The 21,573-nt window shown below is 40.9% G+C and overlaps 1 protein-coding gene across 1 annotated transcript in view; it reads left to right on the top strand.

Moving 5' to 3' along the window:
• The first annotated feature begins 306 nt into the window (after positions 1-306).
• Positions 307-21,573, top strand: part of JAK1 (Janus kinase 1) — a 125,819-nt gene continuing 104,552 nt past the window's right edge. Inside the window, exon 1 of the mRNA XM_041769964.1 lies at positions 307-534. The gene's annotated coding sequence lies outside the window, so the exon portion shown is untranslated. The remainder of the gene's footprint in view (positions 535-21,573) is intronic.

Consider the following 21,573-nt stretch of genomic DNA (forward strand, 5'->3'; position numbering starts at 1 on the left):
GGCAGTTTTACTATCTGCCCGGGCCGACCTCTCGTTTCTAGAATGGTGTTTGCAGAAAACACGGTAAAAAAAAAAAAAAAAAAAAAAAAAAAAAAAAAAAAAAAAAGGGAGTGAAGGAGCGAAGCCAGCTGCGGACGGAGAGGGGGCAGCTCGGGGGCGCGGGTCGCCGCGCGGCTGCAGAGCTCGAGCCTCCACCGCGGCCGCCGCCGCCCCCTCTTTCCTGGACCGCCGCTCGTGACGTCACGCGGGGCGGGGCCGGCCCCGGCCTGGGGGCGGAGCCAGCGGCGGGGCGGGGCGGGGCGGGAGCGTCGCGGAGCGCAGGCCGCGGCGGCGGCGGAGTAGCCAGCAGCCGCAGACCGCGCGGGCCCGCGCCCCAGCCCCAGCCCCGGTCGCCGGTCCCGCGCCCCCTCCTCAGCCCGCGGGCGCGCGCAACGCCGGGGCCCTGCGGGGCTGGCTGCCGAGCGGGCGGGCGGGCGGCCGGAGCTGCGCGGCGACCCGGAGCGCCGCTGCCCGGCCCGGGCGCACGCGGAAGTGGTGAGTGTCACGGAGGGGAGGCGGCCGCGGCCGGCCGAGGGGGGCGCGGAGTCCGGCGCCGGCGGGCGGCGCGGCCGTGCTCCCCGGCTCGCCCCGCGGCGCACCCCCGGCGCTCGGCGAGCGCGGCGCTGGCCCGGGGGGCGGGGGCGGAGGCGTGTGGGCGCGGGCGGGGACGCGGGGGATTTCCAGCCGAGCGGAGCCGGCCGGCTGCTGGGCGGCGGGCGGCGGGGCGGCGGGGCGGCGGGCGGCGGGGGGCGGAGGCCGCACGCCGGGGTGGCGGAGGGAAGGTCTGGGCTCGCCGCCCCCTCCCCCCAGAGCGCACGTCAAGTTCTCATAAACAAGCCTGGAGCGCGCTGACATCCTGTTTATACCACCCTGAGATGCAGGCGCGGGCTTGAGGTCTGACGGGCCTCGCTCGTGCCCCGAGAACTTGACCGCCCGCTCTCGGGCTGAACTGCCGTGGTCGGAGGGGGCGGGGGGCGGGGGGGAGGTTTCCTCTCCGGCCTCCACACCGAGGCTGAGGGGCTTCGTCGTTTTCCTCCTTTGCGAGCTCAGCGAGGGAAAGTTTCTGGGATGTGGGGCCGTGTTTGGGGCTAAGACGGGGGGGGCGCGTTTGCGGACTCAGGAAACGCCCCCTCCCCTTTTAGGCTCTTCCGAGACCCCTGGCCCTCGACAGCCCGCGAGAAGGGCGAGAGATGCACCCCGGGCGGGAGGGCCCGGGAAGAGGTACGGTGAGAGCGAGAGCCCCCCCCCCGGGGGAAGTGCGAGCCCTGCTGTAATGGGCCTGAAAACGGGGCCGGTCTCTGGCCTTCCCTTCTGTCTTACTCTTCAGACCCCCTCTGAACGTGGTCGCCAAGCATCCAAGGGAGACATCGCTGTAGCAGGGCTGGTACCCCCCCCCCCCCCCCCCCACACACAGTCACATCCCAAGGTTCCAGGGGTGCCTGCTCCTTGGATACCTGTCTACCAAGGGACTTCTTTAGGGAGACCAGATTGGCAGGTGTTCGCCTTTTATTATTATTATTATTATTTATTTATTTATTTATTTAGGTGTTCGCCTTTTAAAAACGATTGTATGTTCTCTGTGAATTCCTGTGTGCCGGTTCGGAAGAGGACCCTGCCACTTCTTTTCATATGTGGCTGTGAGCTGTCTTCTGCCCCCGGTTGAATACATGCTATTAACTTTTTTTTTTTTTTTTTTTTTTTTAACACGAGTCATAGGGTTTTTCTCTCAGTGGCAGGAGTTCACAGTGGTGTTAAGATTGTCCTTGCTTCTTTCAGGTAGGAAAGCGATGAGTAGAATGCAGGAACAATTCGATATGATCATGGAGTTCTTTGTTGGCAGATTTTTAAGAAAAGGATTCAAACGGATGGGCGTTTACACAGTGCAAAATCTTTTTTTAAGACGAGCATTTTATATTGATTAAATATCTGTTCAGCTCCCTTTCCAAAACCCCATTTTGTGCTGTTTCTCGCTTTTGCTTTTGGTGACTCTGATGTTTCCTACGACCAGGGAATCATTCTCGCTGAAGGATCAATGTGTTCTTTTGTACTTTGTGGTGAAGGTTAATGGAGACAATGAGGATACCAGACACTTGGGGAACAATGTGCTGTGTATTATGGAGAAATTGTGTCCTGTGTATATATAGGTCCAGTTTAAAGGCGTAAATAATCAATCATACCTAACGATTGTGGACATGATGAATAGGAGCAATCACATCCTCTTCTTCTTCTTTTTTTTTACATCCTCTTCTTAATTCTACATATCATATTTACTAAGCACTTTCACTGTATCTTAATTTTCCTAAATAGATGCAAAAGTTTATTTTTAAATCTGAGAATTGTGACACTCCACATTGATTTTCCATTCCACAGTATGCTAATTATAACCATTGGGAAGTGATGATAGAAGGAGGATAAATAAATTATACATATATAGATAAAATAATTCAAACATTTTACAAAAGATAACTACATTTCAATTTGCTATGATTTAAGCAGTCTTACTATCAGTTTGGTTAATGCTCTACTTGTGATTATCTTTCTGGTCATTTGGTATCCACCCTTTACAGATTAAGGTAATAAGGTGAATTAGGTTGCAAAAATTTTTTTAACTCAGGCATTTGTTAAAGAGATAGTAAAAATAAGGAGTTTTGAGAGTGGAGGTGCTTTTGCAAGAACAGACACTCAGATTAAACGGCATGAAGAAACTTAAATTGAGTGCTTTTAAGTCAGATTGTTAGGTCTGTCAGTTTACATTCTGAGTTCACAAACACTAGTGGTTTCAAGTGCAGACCACAAATTGTAGTACTGTTTTAAAGTTATCAATCAGCTTCTTCTGAATAGCTTTAGGTCATATATATATTTGGACAGAGACCCAGCTGAAGCAAGTACTGAGGACATGTGTAGATTTATATTCACTTCTATAGAAGAAACGCTAATGTATAACTGAGTTAATAAGGTTTATTAGCAGAGACCAAGATCTGTGTTTTCTAACTCCTTTAAGTGTTTCTCTCCCTAAACACACACATATTGTATATATTTTTATTATGTATTTCCTAAATTTGTTCTAATGAGATAATATACTTTTAGAAAATTTATCATCTGAGATGTGAATATTTGTACAAGGAAATTTTTCTTGTTCATTTCCACATTAGGAAAAATTGAGGAATTGGTTAATTAACTCAGTGACAAAGTATATATATATATAAAATATCATAAAAATGATATTTTTTAAGATTTTATTTATTTATTCACAAGAGAGACAGAGAAGCAGAGACACAGGCAGAGGGAGAAGCAGGCTCCATGCAAGGAGCCCGATGGTGGGACTCCATCCCGGGACTCCAGGATCAGGCTCTGGGCCAAAGACAGACGCTCAACTGCTGAGCCACCCAGGCGTCCCGAAAACATGATATTTTAAATAAATAAACTGTTAGATATACCAGTAGTTGAGGAGCAAAGAGGTCAAGGTTATTGAGTGAAAAGATTGGATGGTTTGGTATTATTGAGTTCTTTGTTACTATTTTTTGGGGGTAAAAGACTTATGTAGTTTTCTTATTAGAACATAAACTTTTCAGCTCTACAGTTTCTTTAAACATAAGAATTATTTTCTCAGTATAACAAGAGGGAACACTCACAGTAGAAAAATCAGAAAATCGAGGAAAGTAGAAAAGTCATCCATGGTGTACTCCCTTTCCTGTTTAAAGACAATCAAGTTCTTACCTATTTCTTTTCTATGAGTCCTTAAAATTGGAAGAAGAGATAATGATGGGAAAAGGGGGAGCAGCTGGTGACCAGAGAAGGTATTATTTGTTTCTGTGCCTTTCATTTTCTCTTTTTTGATAATTACCATGTACAGGTATATCATAGGAGAAATATCATTAGAGAGATTGGTTCATTGTTTTTATACTTTGTGGGCTAACCTCCAAGCCATGTTCTCATTCGGCATGTTGTTTCCTCTCTACCTCTTGCTCTCCCCTGTACTCAGCTAGGTGTGCCACTATTGCTTCCTGTCTCAAAAACCCTATGGTAACATGCGCTTTTAAACAGCTGCCATGTTGAAATGAGCGGGTTTCAGGGGCAGGAAACTACTTCCTATGAGAATTCTTCCCTCTGAAGTGCACCAGTTTTTTTTGGCTGTTTGAGGCAACAAGAAAGCATAAAACATTAAGTTCATTTCCATGATATGTTTACTTCTAAGGTTTTATGATCTGTGATTCTTAGCAGCTGGCACTGGGCACACATTTTTCCTTGGTGCTCTGTGAATAAATTGCCCAGTCCTGAGGCAAGACCTGCTTTAGAAGAAAAAAATGAAAATTTCTTTAAGTCTACTCTAGCCAAAAGACAGAGCTGATCTTTGTTGGGATATTTTTAATCTGTGGTAACTGAGTTTACTTAGCAGTAATATTCACTCAACACTTTGTTCATTCCTTTATTCGTTCAGTTAAATACTTGTTGAGTTCCTGCTATGAATCTCAGGGAGTGAATAAGCAGAACAAAACATGCAAAAATCCTTGTCCTTACAGAATTTACAGTCAGGTGGAAGAACTTTGGAACTGTTCATTCAGGGTTTCTCAGTTGTAGATTTTACACATGCAGAAGAGTCAGTCCTACTTTGTGAATGTAGATTGTTTCCTAGGAACCTTCATGGCACTCCTTTAAAGTCTGAGGACTGAGAAGTCCCCCATTTTTTAATGTTAACAGATTAATTACCTGTAGAAACAAACATCTCTTCAGTACCTACCAATTTCTGGCAGATGGATAAGATAATTTATATGAAATAAGCCTGCTGTATGTAAACTGTAACACAGTGTGGGTGATGCTATAGTAGAGGTTGGAACTAAGATTGCTGGGACCCGAGGAAAGCTAAACCTTGCTGGAAGCCCTGCCCGCTGCTGTTTTTGAAGAGGTTTCACTAAAATTGGGCCTTGAGTGAGTAGGAGTTCTCTTGTCTAGGGGTGGGAAGGGAACTGAAGCAGAGAGAGCATAAACAGAGGCACAAAGGTGGGCAGGTACATAGTGTGGGTGACAAATTAGGAGGCAGCCACTCTGATTAGAGTAGAAAACTGGGAGGCAGCAGCAGGAGGTGAAGCTGGGCATGCAGGATGGGGCCAGATTGTGAAGACTGAGACTCTGTCCACAAGTCTGAGCAGTGTGAGGTCAGGGACTGTGGCCTGTGTTGAATGAATGGGGAACCATTCATAGTTCTTGAGTTCAAGCACTAACATCATTAGCAAGTGGAACAACTGTGGAACACTGAAAGGGTCAGCTTTAGTTGACTGTTATCTTTTCCTCTCCCCACATCACAGAAAATATCTTACTTACTCACCACCTATCAACTATCCAGAAGATTGCTAGGAAGCAGGAAATGTTTAGAGCCACTGTAGAAGTCATGGAATCCATATGTGCTTTCCTTGTAGTGGAGGAAAACCTATTTTGATTTGCTTGTAATTTATAAAGCGTTTGTTGACAGTCAACCTAAGTGGTTTTCAAGTCAAGAGGAGATTAACAAACATAAACGATATTTGTTGTTAAGAGGATGAATACAAGAAGGCATATTCTCTGAGACAAGCAGTGTTAATTTTTATTTTGGAAGTGAGAGAGAAGCAGAATGAAAAGCAGAACCATAACTTAAAAAAGTGAAATAGTCTGGGTGGTGCCATTTAGTGGAGGGGCAAATGCCATTGTAATCCTAGCGAGTTGGAGTTGTCCCCTGTCCCCGTTACAACACAATATGGTAATTGGCGTTGCTAATGATGACCAAGCCATTAAGAAGAGGTCGAGTTGTGGAGCCTAATGGAAAGGGCGAGATAGATAGGTCTGGTCTCTAGCAGAAAAGGGGAGCTTTAGGGTTGGGCTGTTGGGAGGTGTACAAGTGATGGATAGGGGTGGAGTAAGAAGATGCTGTCAGGATTGCAACAGGACAAGCTCAATAAGAGGTTTTCTGCAGAATGAGAAGCCAGTGATGAATCTTTGCTCACAGGAGTTTGCTTTAACTCTTCTGGGAAAGGGTTACTTAGGAGTGAGAGGAGACTGCCTCTGCAGGCTAGGAGGAGGAGCTGTGGCTCTCTGTGAAAAAGGCCAGACTAACTTGAACCCAGCTGGGAAAGACTAAATCAGGTTAACTTGTTTACACCTTGAGGTAGGAAACCTATGTTTTAGCCTTGTTTTTCATAATCTGTATTTTTGGAGACACAGGAGGCAGGCTACTTGTTTTGATCTTAGCTGGGATAATGTGGGCAACTTCAGTGTGTTTACTTATCAATAAAATTGAAGATGGTACTGACCTATAAGACTGTTTTGAGGATTGAATGACTATGCCTGGGGATTTTGGAATGGTGCCAGGCACATGGTATAAGCTAAAAATTTGTTGGCTTGATTATTTTAATTTTTATTGGTGAATGTACTTTGGGTTAAAAACAAAGAGCTCAAATTGTATACAGAATGCTTTAAGATGGTAGGAAAGTGTGATCCACTAAATATAAAACAGTAACTGATACATTCTGTATCAGAAAGGCTACAATTAGAAATGGTTAAATTAAAAAAGTTTAGGCACTTAGTTTCTCAAATCTAGAGGAGTTTATTATGTAGACAGCACCAAAGGTGATAATACATTAGGTTCTGCTGTATTTTTAGGGAAAAATGAGACACAAAGATGCCTTTAATTTAACTTTAAAGATCATGCAAGGTATATAATTTGGTAGGAATGTATTAGACTTTCTGGGAAAGTCCGTATAAAGGTTCTGTGTTGCTTTCACTAATTCAGTTTACTTAGGAAGTGGCAGAAACACAGGCATACCCGTTTGTAAAATGGTGTCCTCAGAGTTGTGTGGAAGTTAAAAATCTTCTAAGTCAGATGATGCGTTAGGGAGTTTTGTTATTTAAGCAATTATAAGAGTTTAAAGGAACTCTGAAATATGTGTTCAGTTTCTCCTGAATACTGTTTTATCAGTTTCTATTTCCATATGTGTGCTTTCCAAAAGCAAAGTTCGCTCAAAATATAAATTGTACAGAAAGTTGGCCCTTCCTCCTGTTCATATTTTAAATATGCCTTTAGTTCCTTCTCAGTGATGTTTATGATGCATTTATAGTCTCAAGAACAACAGTGTCAGGTGGTTGGAAAGGTGCTCTTTTTATCCCATGTTCTTTGATAGCAAAGAAGTTAGCTGCATTTTTTCCTTTTCTTTCCATTTGAGAAGGATAAAACTGTAAAACTCCCTAATTTGTATTTGTGGAAGGGAAGTCCAGTTCAAATGATGAGTAAGCTGACCTGTAGGTATTTAAAATAAAATTTTAGGTTTATCATATTCAAATACGTTGGGTAACTCAGCTATGTTTGAATGTATGTATCAGGTGGAAATAGGTAAGAACAATTTGTAATTAATGCAACTCTTGTTTTTAATAGTGATTTAAAGGGCTTACAGCTATTAGAACTGACAACAGTTCATTCAATTAAGCGCGATTATATCTGCAGACTTATTTACACAGTTAATTTGCTCAAGCTGTAGCAAGGCTGTAATTCATAGCAATTTTTTTCAATTAGTAGAGTTTAAAATCTTTTATTTATGGTAAGAGAAAAGACAAAGTTAAAAAAATCAAGAAGAAAACAATCTGCCAAATGTATATTTTCCCAGTGAAAAATTTTGTTATTTAACAAGATCACATGCAGGGAGGCACACAGATGTGATTTGTATAATTACATAATAAAGAGATGCAATGAATCTTTTGTTGTATACCTGCAGACCCATTTTAGAGCAGATTCACAAAACAGAATTAAAGAAGTTAGATGCGCAATGCCTAAATTTAATATTCTGGCTGTTTTTGTTTTTGTTGTGTTCAGTTAAAGCCATTCTGCAAAAATAGGCAGATCTGCTAATAACCATGTATTAGTTTTCTAATTGGAAAAAATCATTTGATATATGGTGTTATCTCTGAAGAATCCCATCTTTTCACTTGTTTAGAATGACCATTTGCCCAGGTTGGTTAGAAGGAGAAGGGGGAGGATAGAGAAAGCCAACTGGCTGGAATGTAAATTGTAAGCCCCCTTGATGTGCATTTAGGAAGTAGGCTACGGGAGATACACAAACTGGCTGAGATAAAAATGCTTTCATGTTTTCATGCTTATTCCTTTATTTAACAATTATCTGTAAATCATGTATTATATGAGGACAAGACCTGATCCTTGCTAGTGGGAAAAACAATAATTCAACAATTTTATGACTATTTGTTATGATTATGGTAACTACCAGGAGAGATGTCTTAGTTTGCTCTGGAGGTTGAAGGCAGTACGAAGAGGGAGTCTCTGTGGTACATCTTTTTTCTTTTTCTTTTTTTTTTTTTTAATATTGAAATCTGAAGCGTGAAAGAGTTAGCTAAGCTAAGAAGAAGCAGTTTTTTTTTTTCTGGCCAAAGGAAACAGCATGTGCAAAGGACCTGGGGTGGAACCAACATTGCAGCTGGAGCAGAGAGGACAAAGATACAGGCTGGTGAGGCAGGCAGGAACCTGATCAAGCAGGGCCTTATGGGCCATATTACCTTGGGCCTTATAGGAGGGGAAATTGAAGGCTTTAGAACAGGGCAGTAAGATAATGGGACTTGAATCATTGTATGAAAAAAAGAAAGAAGGATCCCACCACCCTGCCCTTGCTACTGCCCTGGGAGCACCTCTCCTTTCTCTGCCCACTCTCTGCTTAATACCTTCCTCCCATTCACTCATTCTTTAACTCTTTGCAATCTGACTACCACTCCACGCTCTTGGGCCTTCTTCTTTGAGGTCACCGGTGAGCTTCTTGCTATCACATGTGGTAACTTTTTTCTACTCTTAATATCTAAAACATTTGATGCTATTAAACACTCTCTTCCTGAAAGATGTTCCACAGCCCCACTGCTGTCTGGCTTCTGAAACATGGTACCTTTCTGTGACTTTGCTCTCTTCTCTCTCCTTTTTCCCCAAGCTGCTGCAAATGGCAAGTCTCATTTGTTCCTAAAACTTGTTTTCACCTGAGCTCCAATTATCGAGCCATGTTAGGCATGATTCAAAGCATTGGGGATGCTCTAGGAAACAAGAGGCTCCTTAAAGAGTCAGCATTCTAAGATGTGAAACCTGTCATTAAGTAAGATAATTTTGGGCAGTGATAAGTGCAATAAAGAAAATAAGGTAATGAGAAGAGAGAATGCTGAAATGGTTGGGAGAGGTACTTCCTCCTGGGCAGTGACATTGGAGTCAGGCCTGAATAATGAATCGGAGCCAGATCATGTGGTGATTTGGAGGAAGAGTGTACCAGGCAGGGGGAGCAGATGCCTGGGCCCCAAGGGGAAATGGTCTTTCCATTTCATGCTGGGCTCCCTTACCTGGATTTCTTATTGACACCCCCCACCCCCTTTAACTGTTTCAGAATTGGTATCTCTCTTTCTGATCCCACCAAACCCGTGGAGAATTTCTCTGTTCCTCTTAATGCCATCTCTGTTCACCACCCTCAAAACCTCTTAGACCAGCAGTCATAAAACTTTTTCCACGAAGGAAAAGACAGTAAATATTTTCAGCTTTGAGGGCCAGGCTGCCTCTGTCACAACTACACGATCCTCCTGTAGAATTAAAGCAAATGTAGACAATATAGAAACCAATGAGAGTGGCTGTGTTCCAATAAAATTTTATATATGGACCCTGAAATTTGAATTTTCACTCATCACAAAATATTATTTTTTCCCCAACCACTTAAAAACATAAAAATTTGTACAGCTTCTTAGCTGTACAAAACAGGTGGCAGGCCAGATTTGGTACATGGGCCAAAGTTGCTGACCCCTGTCTTAGACTTGTCTTGACTTCTCCCCTTTCCTTCCTCTCCAGCTCACAGCAGTTGGCCCAGTGCTCATAGTGCTCCCTGCCAGTATTTGCACCTCTGCTTGTTCACTATCTCTCTGTCTCTGAGCTCTCTTTCTTCTACCTGGGTGACCTGGCAGTTTCTCATGTAGTCTCTCTGCCTCCAGCCCTCCGTACAGACAATGAACGGTCTTGCAGCTGGATTCAGGTCATAGAATTGCCTGGCCATAAGCCTTTGTCAGTCCCTGTTGCATACAGAAAACAGTCGAAATGCCACCTTAGTGTGGCTTTCAAGGCTCCTTGTGATAAGATCTCAACTTTTCAGCTTCTCCCATTTCTTCGCTTCTGCACTGTGTCAAAATAGGTTATTTACTGTTTTGCACTCAGGCCTTAAACATTTTTTCTGTTTTTCTGCATTCTTTTTTTAATGCACTTTGCCCATGTCTTGTGCTCTCCATCTGCCAAAATCCTGTACCTTTCAAGTCACTTTCAAATGTCCCTGATCCCTCCCCTCCTCTCTCCAGTAAGAGGTGTGTATACATGTAGTGCTTCGGCGGTGGTATGCAGTCCTCTTTTATAGGGCATTGTGTTCCACCTTATGCCTCAGTTCTTTTGTAAGCCGGCTTCCCCTATGCAATCCCAAGGTCCTTGAGCCCAGGAACAGTCTCATTCACTGTAATACCGCCTTTCACAGTAGGTCCATTGAATAAGTGCTAAGTCCTGTATAGATATATACAATTTGTAGACAGTCTAGCTGGGAATGTTTTGCTGATGGGAATTGGGCCAAATTAAATCTTAGCGTCTTCTATAAAGAGACACAGTTTTGTGAAAGATTAGGTATTTTGGAAGACTTTGGTTGTATTCTTGATCCTGTCAATAGCTTAGATAAATAAGTTCAGGCAAATTACTGATGTTCCTCTTCAAGAATTGAGATGTTTCTTTTTATAGGAAAGAGAAATGAGTGCTCTTTAATTTATAACATTTCCTTGCCAGACAGTTCAGGGCTGTTATTTGCTTGTTTTAGATTGCTGTCCACTTTTCTTACAGTAGTCTTCCTGCCTCAGTCTCCCACCAGATCGTTTGTCACATGTATTATGTTCTTGTTTTAATGAGTGGTTCTTCTGTTGTATGTATCTTTTATATAGGTTTTAGCTCAACTTTTTTGGTGATAGAAATATAAATAATAAACACTAGCCTCTTAGTTACCTATCCTGAGGTGACACCAACATGGTAGGAGAGATAAATATCTCAGAAGAAATAAGTAAGAAGGCTCTGGGGAAATATGGGAAACATGACATGGGTTTGGTGGAAAATGAGAAAGGTGCTTTGTAAGTATCTTGTAATCTTTTGGTTAACTTGTGCTTGGGGCAGGTCATGTCTCCCAGGCTTGTGGTGTGTAGCACATTTTTGCGAATAGGAAGGGAAGGCAGCAAGAGGATGAGACTCAAGATTAATAAACTTCTATGTGCCAGTTGTTGTACATGCATTACATTTGGTATTTTATCTTTTAATAGCCAGGGATTTGGATCTTAACAGCATCATTTTCCAAATGAGCAAACAAAGCTAATAAATGGCAGACCTGAAATTCAAATTTAAAGCTCTCTGGGATTAAAAACAAAAACATGTCCTATCTACTCTTTCTCCCCTACTCCCAGCTTTACTGAGGTATAACTTAAACCCTATCTCCTGTCTTTTCTCTTGCCTCTTTATTTTGTTTTTGTTCTTTTGTTTGTTTTTTGGCTGACATTGGCATTTAAACCTACGAAGCTTGTTTCTATCCTGTTTTATAGTATAATGCTTCTGAAGCAATTTTTGGTTCTCAGAGAAGTGCCTCGTGCACCTGTATTTGGTATTGTTAGATGTTAAGTTTTAATAAAGAGGATCTGAAAGGATTGTTTTTTGTGGGAGGATGGGGGTGAAACAGGTGACTCAGTTCATTTAGCTGTCCTAAACAGAGTTCAGTATTTTTCTTGTGAAATATTTTTGACAGTGTAAATCAAACTTGGTTTACTGCTACACATTTTATTACCTGGTTATTATATAACATGCCCCATGTTTACAGTGCTTGGATCTGAGTATACTAGAGGTGCTGTGAAAAGCAGCCTGGACTTGGAACCAGGAAGAGCTGGGTCTGAGGCTGTCCTTTGCCACTTGCTGGCTCTGTGACTTTGTGCTCATAATTGATCCTCAATTTTTCTCAGCTTGAAGATGAATTTAATAGTGCCTATCAAAAAGGTGGTTTTGTGAGGGTTAAATGAGGTAGAATATATGGAATAGCTTCAGAGAGTGCCTGGGATTCAGCCAACATTCAATAAATGGCAGTTATTCACTCCCACCCCAGAAACTGAAAATTGCCAGGGAATCTGTAAATGATTATGTAACGTTTACATGTTTGTAAGTGGGAACTTTATTGCTGATAGATATTACTCAAGTTATGAACTTCTGATGCAAGAAACCCCCTTATGCAAATAGCTGGCTTCCAGTTGCTACAAAAGCATCAGTATAAGGTAGGGGCTTAGACTTCCAAATCTGGAACTATAGAGTCTGTGAGTTTGAATTCTGATTTATTTCATTAGCTGAGTGATCCTGGGCAAGTTATTCAACCTTTTTGAGTCTTGGTTTCCTCTTCTGTAAAATGAGGATAATAATAGCACCTACTTTTCAGGTTGTAAGGATTACATGAGCATGCGTGCACATGCATGTGTGTGCGTATGTACCAGCACCCCATCAGGGCTTGCCACTACTATTATTTATGGTTTCTCTGTCTTCCTCGCATTGTGTAGACAGCACATAAGTCACTGGAAATTCCTTGTAATTCCCTCTCACATCTTCTCTTATCAGGAGGATCCTCTTTTTTACAAGTCTATCTTTTCCCTCTGTCTTCAGTGCCTTCTTAGTTACTTTAATTCAAGCCATCCTTTTCTCATATACTCTCAGCAGTCCTTTCCGTTGTGTATTTCTTGTCTAGATACTTAAAAAAAATCTGGTTTGGTTTTATGTGGAAACTGAACATTTTCTAACATTTTATCATTCTGAATGATAAACCAGCTATGTGTTAAGGCTACTTTTATTTTTTTATTTTATTTTATTTTTTTTTTATGATAGTCACAGAGAGAGAGAGAGAGAGATGCAGAGACATAGGCAGAGGGAGAAGCAGGCTCCATGCACCGGGAGCCCGATGTGGGATTCGATCCCAGGTCTCCAGGATCGCGCCCTGGGCCAAAGGCAAGCGCCAAACCACTGCGCCACCCAGGGATCCCTTAAGGCTACTTTTATACAAAGAAAGATGAGAGCCATGTAGTCTCAAGCAAATAAAAAAAAGTATAAACTACTTTATTGTGTACTGAATGCTTACTCAGTGCCATCCACATTGGTACATCGAGACTCATCATGATCGAATCACATGTTTAAAGGCACCCAGTTTTTAAGTGAAAGAACCTGGATTTGATAGAAACGAGGTCTACCTGGTCTTTGGTCTCAGAATTCCTGAGATTAGTTGCCTTAAAGCCAACAGGCACCTCTTCACCACTCCCATCTGCACCCCTTATTTTTTTTTTTTTAATTTTTATTTATTTATGATAGTCACAGAGAGAGAGAGGCAGAGACACAGGCAGAGGGAGAAGCAGGCTCCATGCACCGGGAGCCTGATGTGGGATTCGATCCCCGGTCTCCAGGATCGCGCCCCGGGCCAAAGGCAAGCGCCAAACCACTGCGCCACCCAGGGATCCCTGCACCCCTTATTAACTTAACACTCTGCTTAAACTTCAGCTCCAGCTTTCAAGATGACAAGGTCACTCATAGTTCTCTTTGACTGAAAGAATGTTTTCTCTTTTTGCAGGGGTAGATGTATATTGTTTCAGATACTATATGTCTTAAATTGGTCTTTTGTGGGTTGGCTTGGAAACCTAACCACATTTATAGCAGTGAGTGTTGGGAGACACTGCTTTAAATTTCAGACAAACTGGGAATGAATTTTTAAAAAGGCAAAACCTTGCATAAACTAGAGAGTACCAGTGTATTTGTTCAAGTGTGTTACCTGCATTGATATACCTGAAAGGCTTGTATGTCACACCTGAACATTCTGGAATTTATGCACATTATTGCACTTATTTGCTTAGCTATCTGTTCTCATCTGTGGCTGACCTTTGTATCCCAACTACCACCATTGTGTTTGGCACATACTAGGAACTCTATGAAGAGACCTATTTAGTCCTCTTTAAAAATCAATGTTTTTTTATACTTTTCTGTATGCTCGATATAGTTCAATTAAAAAAAAATCAATGCAGTAAGAGTCAGGCAACATTGAAAGAGGAATATTGCCACATAATTACCAATCAGATGAAAATACTGCTTATGCTAGGCTGAACTGAGACATTTAAAGGTATTTGGGAGCCAGACACTTAAGAGACTATTACTTTGATAATTGAGAGGGGCAAGGAAAGCAGTCAAACAAGTTCTTTCTTGGCTTGGAGTCTTGTTTACTTTTCTCAGGTTAGAAGTGATAGGTCTAATGGTTTTAAAGAATCGTGGAGACAAGTCTGCTGTGAACCCCAACATACTGGGTTCTAAGGTTATAGACGTTTTCTAGTTGGGGTTGTTTAAAGGTTTGTAGCACACAATGATCAGAAATTATTATAATAATTCTAAGAGAAGAAATCGAATTCACCCAGGGATACTTCCCCAGTTTTATAACAGAGAACACTAAGAATCAGAGCATCATATGACTTGCCCAAGACCTCTGCAGGCCAGCACTTTAGTGCATTTTTTAAAATACAGCTTTGGGGCACATGGGTGGCACAGTCAGTTAAGTGTGTGACTCTTGATCTCAGCTCAGGTCTTGATCTAAGGATTTTAAGTTCAAGCCCCACCTTAGATTCCATGCTGGGCTTGGAACCTACTCAAAAACAAAACAAAACCAAAAAACAAAGAAACAAACAAAAAATAGCGCTGTGCTGGATTTGTGATTGAGTGATGAAATGATACAGAAGGTATTTACATGTAGAAATTAAGAAACTAAATGACCATTTGGTGAAATAGCTGTGGGGAAATTTCAGATACACGTATTTGTGGGTAGAAGATTTAAAGATTATTTAAGAGAAATTGGGATTATGTAGGATCCAGCCATTGGACATCAGACATTGTGAAGAGCAGTGTCTTGTGGGAGAAGAGATAAAGCTCCTCTCTTTGGCTCTTGCCTCACTGGAAGTTAAGAGGTTATGGACCAAGTCCCTCTTGATTATCCTTTAGTCCTATTTCAGCCCTGTGCCTGCTGTCAGGCAGATAGATGGTCAGTAAGTAGTATTGAACACGTGAATGCTAATCTTAAAATGCTAACTCTGGGATTATGTTGTGAAAGACCTATTTGATCATTTCGACTGGCATTTCTTTTTTATGCTGCTCCTTTTGTTAGAAAAGACAGTTTAAAAAAAATATTTATTCACTCATGAGAGAGAGAAAGAGAGAGAAAGAGAAGCAGAGACACAGGCAGAGGGAGAAGCAGGCTCCATGCAGTGAGCCTGACCTGGGATTCGACCCCAGGTCTCCAGGATCATATCCTGGGCTGAAGGCAGCGCTAAACTGCTGAGCCACCCAGGCTGCCCGAGAAAAGACACTTTACAAAGCATCCCCAGCCTATTAGACCTTAATGGAGATAACAGTTCATATTAGGACAGCAAAAACAAAGTAGTGAGAGCTCATTAAAAATAAAAAGATGCTCTCTAAAACTTTCATTTAAAACTTAAGACAGCTAAGATCGAGACAGGTGAAGTGATTATGAACTAGACCCAAGTACTGTACTCTCCCACCATGCCACAGGGCTGCACTTGACTGTTCTTGACTGGTTTAGGGGAATGGCACAGCCTGTGACGCCGCCCCCCCCCCCCCCCCCACCCGTGCAATCTGCTCAAGTCCAGCTGGGGCCTGGCTCTGCTTTTGCCACTTGGGTCGGCAGAGCCTCCTAGAGGCTTGGTCTTTATGCCTGTTGCCTTCGGGTCACAGTCAAGGCCTTGATCACATAACTGGGTCAGAATGACCTGCCCTTGTCTTGTTCTTGCAGTGAGGCTAGCTCTCACCATATTCTTACTGTGGAACTGAGGCCTCAGGAAGTAATTGAGTCAGGGTATTTATGGCTGAAGCCTGGGGCCTCAAAGTAAGAAAGTGCTCACCTTGACTTGGACCTCGGAGGAGAGAAACATTTTTAAACCTTTCCCAGCCTTTTTCTTTAGTCCTTAAAGAGTTACAGCCTACAAATTCAAAATAATTGAAACCATTTGATTTTATACAAGAAAGATACATATTCTGTGGTCTTACTGATCTGTGTTATGTTTAGTTTCTATAGACACTAGGCACTTGCTTTTTTAGTTTCTCTAAAGAGTTATTTTGGAATTTCAGATAATTTATCTAGCCTATATTCAACAAATATAGTTTCATACAGAATACTATTAGCTATTCATTCTTTTATCTATTTTTCAAAGAAGTGAGCTTGTAAGCCTAATACTGTTGCTTCCTAGGCAGTCATTTGAAACTTGCTGTAGCTCGTGGATTCTTTTTTTAAAATTTTATTTATCATTTTAAAGAAGTTAAACAATACTGTACTTGAATTTTAGGAAAATTGAGAAATAAATAAAAATTCCAAGATCTATCACTCAGATAAACATTTTTGTTAATATTTTAGCCTTTATTATTTCATTTTGTTTCATGCATAATAGATAAATAAATTTAAAAAATTCGGGGATCCCTGAGTGGCTCAGCGGTTTAGTGCCTGCCTTCGGCCTAGGGTGTGATCAAGTCCCACATCGGGCTCCCTGCATGGAGCTTGCTTTTCTGTCTCTGTGCCTCTCTCTCTGAAATAAATAAAAATCTTCAAAAAAAAAAAAAAAATTCAAGGAGATCATAGAACATAATGCTAATTTGTAACCTGTTTTTTTTTTCCCACCAAATGATTCCTCACAATTTTATCTCCATGTGGTAATAAATTTTGGTTAGGGTGATAAAAGTTTTTATGGTATATAGTTTTCCTTAGTATGGATGAATAAAAGTTCATTTATTTAATCCTCTAAAGAAGAACATACATTGTTTTTCCTCTGTAAACCATCATTGTGCCTCCATTTTTGTGGAATTTTCTGATTATTTCCTTAGACTATAAATGATAGTGTTTTCTGGATTTTTTTTCCACATTTTAAGATTTTGGATACTTATTTATGCTGTGATTTATGTTCTTTAATGGAAACATCTTAAATTTATCCAATTGGGTGTTCTAGAACAGCGAGTTCTCTAGGTTCTTTGCTGAGTATACGGTTTTGGGGACTTTGGTTGTCTGAGCAGTGTTTCTAAATGGTTAGATCTTGTCTAATGGTTAGACAGTATCATAAGCATTCTGGGCTGCCAGATTCCAAGATTTACCCTGAAGGTGTGAGGTGGAAGCCATTTTAAGCTGCTGGAAGATAATCCTGTGGAAGAGACAAGCTTTATCATTTTGTGTTTACCAGGTGTGTTGCAGTGAACCTTCAAACTCTTCCAAGTAAAATAGGGTCGTCTTTTTTCCCCCCCTTATGATTAAACTACTGGCTGCTAACCTTTTATGACAAAGATAGATACCCAAAAGCAATTTCAAAGGGTGAATCTTTTGGTTAGTGGTTATAAAGATTTCACATGGATAGTATTCTCAGTGTTTTGAAGTTACTTTATTGGTCAGGTCTGCTTCAATGAAATCAGCAAGGCTAGTTTATCTTTGCAGAGACTTGTGACAACAAGCTTATAACTGCACTCCCTGGGGAGCACAGTATACTTTCAGGATTTTTTGCTTCAGGCACCTCTGTGCAGCCTTATGCTGTGAGCTTTTCAGATTCTAGATGTGAAACTGGTTTGACATTAACTCCCACCAAGCTTTTTAGATAGCCTCTTTGCATAAGTCAGAGTCTGCCGAGCTAGCGCCATGCTTGCCACATTATTTCTTTTCTCTTTATTTGCTCCTTACTTCATGCCTCCTGGTTCATAGAAAAGAGTCATTATACCTCAGTAGTCCTAACGTTTTTTGATCAGATTTGTGTTTGATAAAATTAAACTGTGTCAGTAATTGGTAAAAACCAAACCAAGGGAACCTGTAGTTAATGGAGCATTGAGTTGAAGACCTGATAAAGGGTGAAGTTCTTTAAGCACAGATGAGAGATCTTATCTGTTTATCACCTTCCTGTTCTTTGACTTCAGTGCTAGTATGTTCCATCAAAAGCCTCCGCTTTAGGGTCATAATTTAAGCACTCTTTTCTGTGTTATGCTTCAGGTAATTTAGGAACATTTATATTTCTAAATTGGTCTAGCTATATGTCTTTCATGGTTTGTGTGTCTCTCCTATACATTATCTAGTGTAGATTTAATGATTTTTTAAAAAATTACTTTTCTTCGTAAATGTGATAGCATTCTGGCCTGACATAGTGACTGATGTATTTACCAACTGGAAATACTATGTTAAATTTGAAATTGTACTCATAAAATCATACTACTGTTCTTCTAAAGATATGTGATTTTGCAGATAAAATTGCAAATGGAGCTATGGAGAGAAAATTCTTACTCAAGGACCTATATAGCTCAGTGTGGTTGTTTTTCTTTTAGATTTCTGTGTTCTCTCCTGGTGATTTAAACAAAAAAGATAGTGGGGTTTATTGGCCCAGGTACCTACAACCACCTAAGAGGAGGAAGGAAGAGAATCCGTGAACTTCAGTGATGTCAAGGCATAATCCCTTCATTAGGAGTCATTGTTTCTGTTTCTCTTCATTAGTCTCATTTCTTGCCACAGTAAGGTTTTCTCCAAGTGGCTTGAAAGAGAACAACTGGCTGCCCCAAGATGATATAATTTTGGCTTCTACTCATCAAATCTCCCTGAAGGTCTTTTAGGTCACCTTTTGGTCCCATAGGTAGACAGTGGTTGGTCAACCCTAGGTCATGGTTGGGGGTCAGGCAGGATACTGAACTATAGTCCTAACAGAACCAAATGAGGTGAGAGGTTTCTAGACAGATAAAAATAATGCCTACCATAACATCTTGAACTGGCAGTTTTAAAAAAATTATTTTTAATTGTGGTAAAATACACACCATTAAATTTGCCATCTTAACCGTTTTTAAGTTACAGTTCACTAGTATTAAGTACATTCACATTGTCGTGCAACTTGTCTACAGAACTCTCTTCATCTTGCAAGACTGAAAATATATTCCTAACTAAATGCACCCCCCTCCCCCCCATTCTCCCCTTCTTCCAGCCCCTGGCAGCCACCATTCTCCTTTCTGTTTCTATGACTCCTCTAGGGACCTCATATGAGTGGATGCATACTGTAGAAGTGGAAAATTTTCCCTTTCTTGTAGCTTCTTTGGTTGGTCTAATAATTAAATTGGCATCAGATCAACAGGAGAAAAACAAATTTAATTTTATACATATGGGAGCTTGTAAAAATAGACTCAAAGAAGTGACCAAAGCAAGGCAGCTTTTTATACCTTTTTTTTTTTTACCTTAAACAATAAATTTGTGAAGAATTGGTAAGACAAAAAGTTTGGGCTTGGGGTAGCAAATTAATGAAGAACAAGTAACAAGAAGTAACAAGAAGTTACAAGAAGTAACAAGTCATGTTTATATAGCCGCCTCCACCCTGAATCTCCTATTTCTAACCGTAAGGATGCTTTTTCTACCCTGTAGGTTGCAAGGAGGGTACCCTTCTCATGGGGAATTTATTTCCTGCTGTACTGGCCATTTCTTAAGTAACTTTAATTCAAAATAATCAATATGCTAGAGTGGCACATTTTAGGGCAACCTGCCTGGAACTCCCTTACTACAGTATTTATCCTTTTGTAATTGACTTAGTTCACTTAGCATAATGTCCTTAAGATTCATCCATGTTATAGCATGTATCAGAATTTCCTTCCTTTTTCAAACTGAGTTAGTCTTCCTTTGAATGCATATACCACATTTTGTTTATTCATCTGTTGATGGACACTTGGTTTTTTGACTCGTCTGTCATAGAGTTTTGGCCACCAAGCTTGACCAGTTTTTAACTGTTAAACATCCTTTCAGTCCAGTGCTTTTTGAGAATGTTTGTTCTGAAGATGTCCTGTGAATAACGAATTTCAGGGTCAGATTAAGTTTGGGAATTGCATGTTGCTTAGTTTATCCTTTTCTTCGGGGGGACCAACATGTAAACATACTAAAGTCTTAGGAAGTCTCACAGTGAAGAAACTATTAAATATTACTCAGTTAACTATTTTCCAGCTATATTTGATCACGGACTCACTTTCACTTAACACTTACTGATACAGACTTGAGTAAGAGCACAGCTCTTGCTCTTCTCTCTCTTTGCCTTTCCATCTCCACTCCTACTGTCTTTCTTTCACTTTTATCTCTTGCTTGGACTGGAGTCCAAACCTGGAAAATTAGGGCTTATATAAATCTTTTTTAATCTCTTTGATCAATTTGGCAGTCCATTGAAGCCCCCTTCTCTTGGAATAAGAGAACATATACAGTTAAATATGTAGGATTATAAATCATTCACTGATTTGCTAGAGAAGGCTGTCCTCTGGTTCATCTGCAGTTGCCACGGACTGGAAGTGCTCTGTGGGGAATAGTGTGGACAGTAGAGTTAGGACGTTCTCTGTGGGCAAGTTATTTAATTTCTCTGTCTCTATTTACTCATCTATAAAACTGAGATAATAGTAATACCTACCTCCTAGAGTTGCTGAGAATTAAGGGAGTCCTAATATTTAAAGCACTTAGAATGGTGACTGGTATATATAAGTGCCCAATAGCTGTTGTTCTTTCTTTCCTCCTTCCTCTGTGATAAGCATTATTTTGATCATATTGCAAAAGATGGTTTATAGTTCCTCTGAGGTTATTTGGAGATTTTGCGTGCATTTCCATAGTTCATCCCCAGTGAAGGAAAAATGCATCTGATGACATTATCCATAATTAACTATTTTGGTGCTCAGTAAGTGGAAAATATAGAACATCCTCTTGTTAGTGTAGAATGTTTGCTTTATTTAACACACACTTATTCTCAAAACCTAGAAAGTAGAACGTTAGAGGAAACATTGTGGAAGGAAATACGGTTATGGGTGAAAGGCTGACTTGGAGGATTTTTATTTTTACTGAGATCTTAAATATTTTCCTTTGAGAACTTCAGCAGGGAAGAGCTTGAATTCCAATCATAGCTCTCTGACGTTGGGCAAGTTACTCAATGCCTTGCCATTTACTTATTTACCATAACTTGCTTATTTGGAGAAATGGGGCTGGTTATACCTATGAGGATTAATTTGAATATTAAATGAGATGACATGTATATAGAAAACATAGCCTGTGTAGGTGGGCTGTAAATGGTTTCCTCTCTCCTTCCAGGGAAGTGGAAGATAGTTTCCATGTGATAGATTGCTCAGCTCCAGTGATTCTCTGTGGGTGGTGAATCTCCCTCTTACCCAGTCTTTCTTGGCAAGCCTTTTGAACGTTATTATTGTTATTGATATTGGTGGTAGTGTTGATATTTTGTTTGGCATGGGCGCTATATTTACATGGTTCACAAAGCCAACCAATATAACAAGGTGCAAATTGAGAAGGCTTGCTCCTGTCTCGTCCTTGTCCCTGTCAGCTTCCTTCCCTGCCTACTTAAGTATCCTCCTTTTATTAATTTCTTGTGTTCAGATATAATTAATACAAGTATATGTTTTTCTTCTCTATTTTTGTGCAAAGA

The sequence above is a fragment of the Vulpes lagopus genome, chromosome 10 (genome assembly GCF_018345385.1).
Source record: "Vulpes lagopus strain Blue_001 chromosome 10, ASM1834538v1, whole genome shotgun sequence".
In the NCBI taxonomy this organism is placed as follows: domain Eukaryota; kingdom Metazoa; phylum Chordata; class Mammalia; order Carnivora; family Canidae; genus Vulpes; species Vulpes lagopus.